The sequence below is a fragment of the Lycium ferocissimum genome, chromosome 3 (assembly GCF_029784015.1).
Source record: "Lycium ferocissimum isolate CSIRO_LF1 chromosome 3, AGI_CSIRO_Lferr_CH_V1, whole genome shotgun sequence".
NCBI lineage: Eukaryota > Viridiplantae > Streptophyta > Magnoliopsida > Solanales > Solanaceae > Lycium > Lycium ferocissimum.
The window spans coordinates 60,448,726-60,455,882 of NC_081344.1; the positions used below are offsets into that span (position 1 = coordinate 60,448,726).

At 39.1% G+C, this 7,157-nt stretch overlaps 1 non-coding gene across 1 annotated transcript; it reads right to left on the minus strand.

The window, feature by feature from the left end:
- Positions 1-6,328: 6,328 nt before the first annotated feature.
- On the minus strand, positions 6,329-6,434 carry LOC132051311 (small nucleolar RNA R71). The gene has a single exon (XR_009413683.1). It is a non-coding gene; the product is annotated as a small nucleolar RNA R71 (small nucleolar RNA).
- Positions 6,435-7,157: the final 723 nt, after the last annotated feature.

The following is a 7,157-nucleotide window of genomic DNA, read 5'->3' on the forward strand; positions in this document are numbered from 1 at the left end:
TCAGTTCAAAAAATTAGGCTTCTTATCTCGTCACCTCGTGTAAGCTTCATTTGTCCCAAAGACAACCAAAATTGCCTGGTGTTCCATCGTCTGTCCTCATTATACCTGAATACACAAAATATACCAACATAAGCGCAAATACAACGATTTCAACATATAATTAGCGATTAAAGTCTTAAGAGCGAGAGGTAAAGTGACACTAAACATAGATATTTGTGCCAAATATCACCACTCCCCACTTAGACATTACTCTCTCTCGAGCAAACCTTGATTAACATCAAACTACACTTCACGCCCAGTCATTCAAACAAGTCTGCAACGGGTTTCGGCTAATATGGCCAATTCACAAAAAATGTTTCAAAACCAAACAATGAGCCAATATTTCTGAAAGTCATGCCAAAGATCAAAGACTCTTATTTTCAGTACAAACAACCACTATCTCTAAAACATTTCACTTTTAGGACACTTGACTCAATCGACACCACTTTAAAACATATAAGCAAGCTTTTCAAGAAATCAACACTTCACCACTCTATTGTCTATTGTGTGCCCTTACCGAAAGAGAGTTGTCCATATCTCACATGAATTACATATATTTTTCTATCAACGGACATAGAATCAACAAATACGCTCACTCTCTCAAAGAATATGACATGGTAAATACGACATACCATAGCCTTGCCCGTAGTGTAACCGCTCTACTAATATAAGTATGATGAACCTAGAATCAAGTAGGACTTAGAGGGCTGTAATGCAGGATACAGGACGGGTAGGAAATATTTGGAAAATAGTGGCTAACCTCCCTAAGCACTTTCATACATAGACACTTATCATTTTGCCCAATTCCTTCACTAGTCATTAATCAACATTAACCAACATTCCAACTCCTCCCAATTCATCCCTTTTTCTTCTTCTTTGTTTAAGCACCATTCTTTAATATAACACAAGTTAGAAGGGAAACCTTTTTAACTAAATGCTCTGTATATTTTTTAATTTTTTTAAACTTTTTTAATAGACAATTCCCAACTAACAAGTGAGTTTGTTCTTTTCATTTGGTGGTCCCGTAGACTTCCTAGATTGCAATCACAACTAATCCCCCTTTTTATTCACTTCCCAACTACTACTACATACTTTAATCATTTAAGTGCTCATGGAGTATTTTGGACAAAAAATAAAGTTAAGTAGCACGAAGGGGTATGGCCTAATTGACTGCTATCAAAGAAAAGGCTAAAGGCTCAAAGGGGCTAACTAGGGTCATAATTACACATTGGTAGGATAAAAAATTTAGGCTTTTTATTGACTAATCAAAGAAATGCCTCTATCACTTCCTATGTTCAACCAAACTTCATTTTGCTTCACGAACACAAGGGGCAAGTTCTAGCTATCAATACCGAGCACAGATACAATAACAAACAACCTTACACACAATCAACATAAGAGGGATCTGGTTGTCCCTCGAATCAAGCAACAATAAATCAACAATGTCAAGTGGGTCATGCATGAGTTAAGAAAATCCAATTTTCAGGTGTTTCGAGAAAAGTGATGCAATTTCAAGGCATGTTTTCAATTTAAAAATCAAGAATCACTCATGTGCCAATATGTCGCGTAACCTGCGCACCTAGCATTTGAATGTTTATATCCTAAGGACTAATTTTCCCTCAAGCAGGTTGTCATCCACCCGTCATCGGGAAAAGCCCTTTCTACGACTAAAAAGAAAGATCTAACTATGCTCGATTCAAAAGGCCCCCCTCGGGAAAGAATCGAAGCCATAGGAAAACCAAAGGGGGTGGATGATGAATGCTTACTAATGAGGGACTTAAGAAGTTATCATAGAAAAATAAAGAAAATAAAAATCTTTGTGAAAATTTTCAACCTTTTTTCTATTTTTTTTTTCCGACACTGAGACTCAAACTAAAAAAAATCCTAAGGCATATACTAGTCATCATCCGCAACCTCAAAATGTTGTTACAAATCCAGGGACGTATTTCCCACCCCACACTTAAAATCATGCAATGCCCTCAGTGCATATAGATTGAAAACAATAAAAGCAAGTACGGTTAGAAATGCTCCCTGGGGCCCATTAGGGCCTAGTCACCCTCATCAAAATCATCAGCCTCGCCATCCTCAGGCTCAGCTTCCATCTCAGCATCTTCTTCATTCTCTTCGTCTGCCAGACGCGACTCTTCCTCCTTACCAGCGGCAATTTTGGCCTCCATCAAGTCCAACAATTTCACATCCTCATCGGCCGGAAACCTGGACTCCTGACCTACAAGAGCCCAAGAGTATGGAGTGTACGGGACCTTAGAAAATGCCCCAGAGAAGTACACATCAAATTTCTTGCCCGTGCAAATTGCCATCTTGTATATTCGGGCCAACAAGGTAGACTGGGCCGCTCTCTCTTCGGATGAGGTAAGCTCTTTGTTTCTTACTGAGCTCAGGTGGTTTGACATTCGAGATGTCAAGTACCTCATCTGGTGCTCTTAAGACCCTGTCATGTGGCTTCTGTAAGTTCCCATTAAAGCTCAGTATGTATGACGTGATGATGTTTCCGAAACTCAGTCTCGGAGGTATACTCTTATGAAATGTTTTCATCTCCTGCATCATCAAATGCCCTATGTTGACGGAATGTACCATCATCAGGAAAAAAATAATGCACCCTCTCTTTTTGCACCTCAGAGTAGTGCTCCAGTAGCAATATGTGGTAGTTTAAGAGACGCAGCCAAACCCTGGCTTCTTTGCAGAAATTACTTATCCTTAAGAACTTATGTTGCCCATACTTGCCCACATAACGGGCCTAAGAAGCTTTCGAATCAGGGCCACACAATGTCTCTCGGATGGCTTTGTAGTCAGGCCGTTTGATGAACTCCTCCAATGGCTCGGTGGGATAATCAGGGACTTTAAGATGTGCACATAACATAGTTACCGAGATTGTCGCCTGTTCTCCCCTCAGATAAATAGTTGCCGACCATGTACCGTGTCGAGGGAACTGGATGTTAGCATAAAACTCAAGTACCAGATCAATGTTGCACGACCCTGGTGAATCAACGGCTTTCACCCACCTCATCTCCACAAGCTTGTTGTAAACATTTCTGAACTTGTGCTCCAGAGTGGATGGGTTTATGGCCCGCTTATGCATGTACCCGAATATGGGTTTGAATTTTGAATACCAATACTCTACATGCGTACTAAGATCCAGCGCAGGTCTTCCAGGTGGAGCTCGGGGAATGGGTGCACCTGGCTGCTTACCCTCCGAAGTGGACTTCACCGATTTCTTTGCTTTCGAGGTTTTAGCTCTAGCCCTCTTCGTTCCCTGAGAGGTAGGGGTGGCAACAACTTTTTCTTTTTCTCTTAGTTTAACCATTTTGCCTTCCACACAACACAATACCAAACAATAACTCCAATTCTAAAACCAAAGGGGTCGTGAAATGACGCCACATTTAATTCTTTTTCATGTTTTCAAGTTTAGATTGTGTGGCCCTTTTTCAAATATTTTCTTTCTTTTCGGGCCCTATTCATGGTCATTGTCGTTAAAGTCCCAATGTGGTTGAACCGACCCCACACTTACTTCAAACTAGATTACAAAAGAAGAAACAAAGAAGTTATCTAATCCTATACTAGAAACACAAGAAAACAAAATCACAAAGAAAAAAAAAATAACAAATTCATGTTTTAGGACTTAGGGTTAGTGGTTCATAATTATCTCAACCCAATCCAAAATTTTAGTCACAATTTATGTCTAAGGGTTCGTAGTCATATTTCTACTTAAGACTTCTCAATTTCACAAAAAGATTCATTCAAGCATTTTGTCCAAACACCTTGCGGGCATAGAATCTTCCCTTTGAATATTAAGCAACAATGGCGGGTTTAAAACCCTCCCCTCTATAATGGGAATTACTTTCTAGCCCTAGACAACAACAACAATCAATCAATACCAATCTCCGCCTCAAATTCACCCAAGCCCATTAACCCGAGTTTTTTTCAACTTCCAATCTTCAAGAACAAGTGAAATAGAAAAGATTTTGCTTACCTCTTGATGTTAGGAGATGAAATCCCAAGTTATTGAAGTTTGTTTTTGGGTTTCCTATGGATTTTTGGGGAAAGAGGAGGTGAAGGAGTTCGTTTTAGAGAGGGAAGAGGAGGGGGAGGGTTGTTTTGAAACAGAGTGGGAATGGGAAAAAGAGAGGCCGAGTGTTTTGGGTAGTGGAAACACATTACCTGTGATCCTCTCTACTTATTTGACTGATGTACAAGTTGAACGTGTATTGCTAGTGCCAAGAGATCGAATCCGAGCCCTTGGATGGTCGATAGCTGATATTCGAGGTATTAGTAGTTCGTTTTGCATGCACAAAATATTATTAGAGGAGGATAGCTGATGTGCCATGAAATTATGGCACATTCCATATCTTTTTATAGGAGTTTTTGCTTGTTTATAAGCAAGTATGTGTCATTTTGATGTCTTTTTATTGTTTTGCAGGTATTTGAGGAGTTTGAGGACAAAAACACTGAAATTGCATAAGTTGGCACTGTTATGAAGTTATGCGGGCCGTATATATTTATACTGAGCTTAATCCTGATCGTGAAATATGGAGAAGAGTAGCAGAATGTTGAAGTTGGAGGATTCTGTTACACGGACACCTTTCACGGCCGTATAATATTATACGGGCCGTGTAGTTGATCGTATTTTGTGGACTTTATTTGAGACAAAATGTTGAGTTTGAAGATGAAGTTGTACGACTCGAGTTTCACGGACCGTGTAAGGCAATCATATTCTCAACTGAAGACTTGAACAAATCCTGGTTGTATAACCTGATACGGTCCGTATTTATTATACGGACCGTATAATATGCCGTCAGGGAATTAAGTGCAAATTTGTAATTTTATGTTTTTGGAACCTTATAAATAGTTCATTGTAGGGTTTTAATTATTATCAATTGTCAGTTTTAAACTATTATTCCTTAGGATTGAATACTCATAGTTTTTGGAGCTTTTTGGAGAACGAACAATTGCAATTACTTTATTTCAATTCCAATCAATCAAAAGTAAGCATTATGATTTTTATATTCTCTTGTTGTTCTTCTTCCACTATGAGTAGCTAATTTCTCTACTAAGGTTGTGAACCCTTGGATGGGGCTTTTATGATTGGGGATTGGGATTGATATACGCATAATGGATTGCTAGGGTTTATTTATTCTTTGTTCGTAATTCATAATTGATGGTTTCAAACATTGATTAAAGCCATGAACTTTACTTAACTTGGGAAAGTGAGTAAGGTTTGGTAGGAATAAATAACAAGAACTCTAGGCGTTAACCCTAGTTTAATAAATTCACTTAGGAATAAGAAGAGTTTACTTGGCATGAATTAACCGTCCCTCATCTACACTCTTTTATAATTGGGAAAATCATAAAGAGAAATAATCTTTAATTGTTGGGAAACATTAGGGATTCAATAAGAGGTTAAGTGTATTCTGATAACGATCCATTAGAAGTATATCATGAACAATCACCATAGAATACACTTTATCTAAAGGGGGACACGACCTTGGCTGCTTTACCATATATTACAATCCAAAGTAATTATTTAGCAACTAGTAATAAACAACCAACTTTCTACAAACGCAACGGAATACGACATTAGACCTAAAGAAAGTATTCTATGATTTTAGCAACCTTTTCACACCATATTCCCTGTGGGATTTGACCCCAACCAAGTTGGGTTACTATATTTTACATCGTCCGCCTTACATCATTTAATGGGTGTAATTTGAGCATATCAGATTTTGGCGCGTTGCCGGGGAATACGGTTTTGAAATTACTAAATAGTGATTACTTTGCTTGAAGTCTTTTTCTTATTCCATCACACCTTGTTTGCTATTCCTTATGAACCAGGTGATCATGGATCGCAATCAACGAGGAGCAGTTGGTAACCAGGGTGGTCAACAAGACCCTCCGATTATAGCAGAGGATGAGAATGTATTTGCTTATTTGATAGACAAGGAGGACTATGCATCTGCTATTGTTCATCCTCGGGTTGGAGCTACAAGTGTCAAGATTGATTCCTCTCTATACTAGTTGCTCAAACTTGAGGGCTATTTTCGGAATTCCACCGACAATGATCCTCATTAACACTTGCAGAACTTTGTGGATGTATGTGCTCATCACATCCAAAATAACTTTTTGTAAGATGCTATTCGGCTGAGGCTGTTCAAATATTCTTTCACCGGAGATACTAGAGTGTGGTTTGAAAAGTTTCCCGGGAATTCTACTACTTCATGGGCAGAGATGGTTTCGATTTTTCTCAAGAAGTGGTTTCCCCCAAGAAAGAAGGTTGAAATTCGTGACAAGATTTATGAATTCAAACAACGCCAGGGGGAGCAACTATATGAAGCTTGGGAGAGATTTAAAGAGTATTTGCAGAAGTCTCCAAATCACGATTTTCTGGAGAATATATTGATGGAGAAATTCTATATAGGGCTGGATCGTATAACACAATCAGTCGCGTACAATGCAGCTGGTGGATGTTTCATAGACAATACTTACACCCGAATCTCTAATATGCTTGACAGATTGACTACACACAATCAAGCATGGCAGCCAGGTAATGCTGATAGTCTACTGTATGAGGGTGCAATGATCCACAATATAGTGAAAGAGAACCATGATACACAGCAGACGTTGGCTCAGCTTGCAACAAATATTTCCTTGCTGACCAAGAGGTTTGATGAGAAGGAGACTAAAAAGGTGAATGTTTGCAAAGAAGCTCAAGGAATGCCAAATGGGATGTACCAAGTTCAAGAGGGTCCATATCTAGAGGGACCTCGTATGCAGGTAGAAGATGCTAACTATGTGAACAATTCTCAAGGGGGTTATCAAAGGCAAAACTACCGAGGGGGTTATTAGAATCAAACCCAATGGAGACCTCAACAGGGGCAAGGTACTTACAACAACAACCAGGGGAATTACAATAGTAATTATGGTGGCTCGAACTAAAGGAATTACAACAACAACAATTTTTGAAATAAGAGTTCCAATCCATATATTCCACCAAAGGGGCAATCAAATAATCAAGGTAGTTCGCGGTTGGAGGCTATGCTTGAGAAGGTGCTAGCAAATCAAACCAAGGGTGAGAAGACTTTATATGGGTTGACTGAAACAGTGGG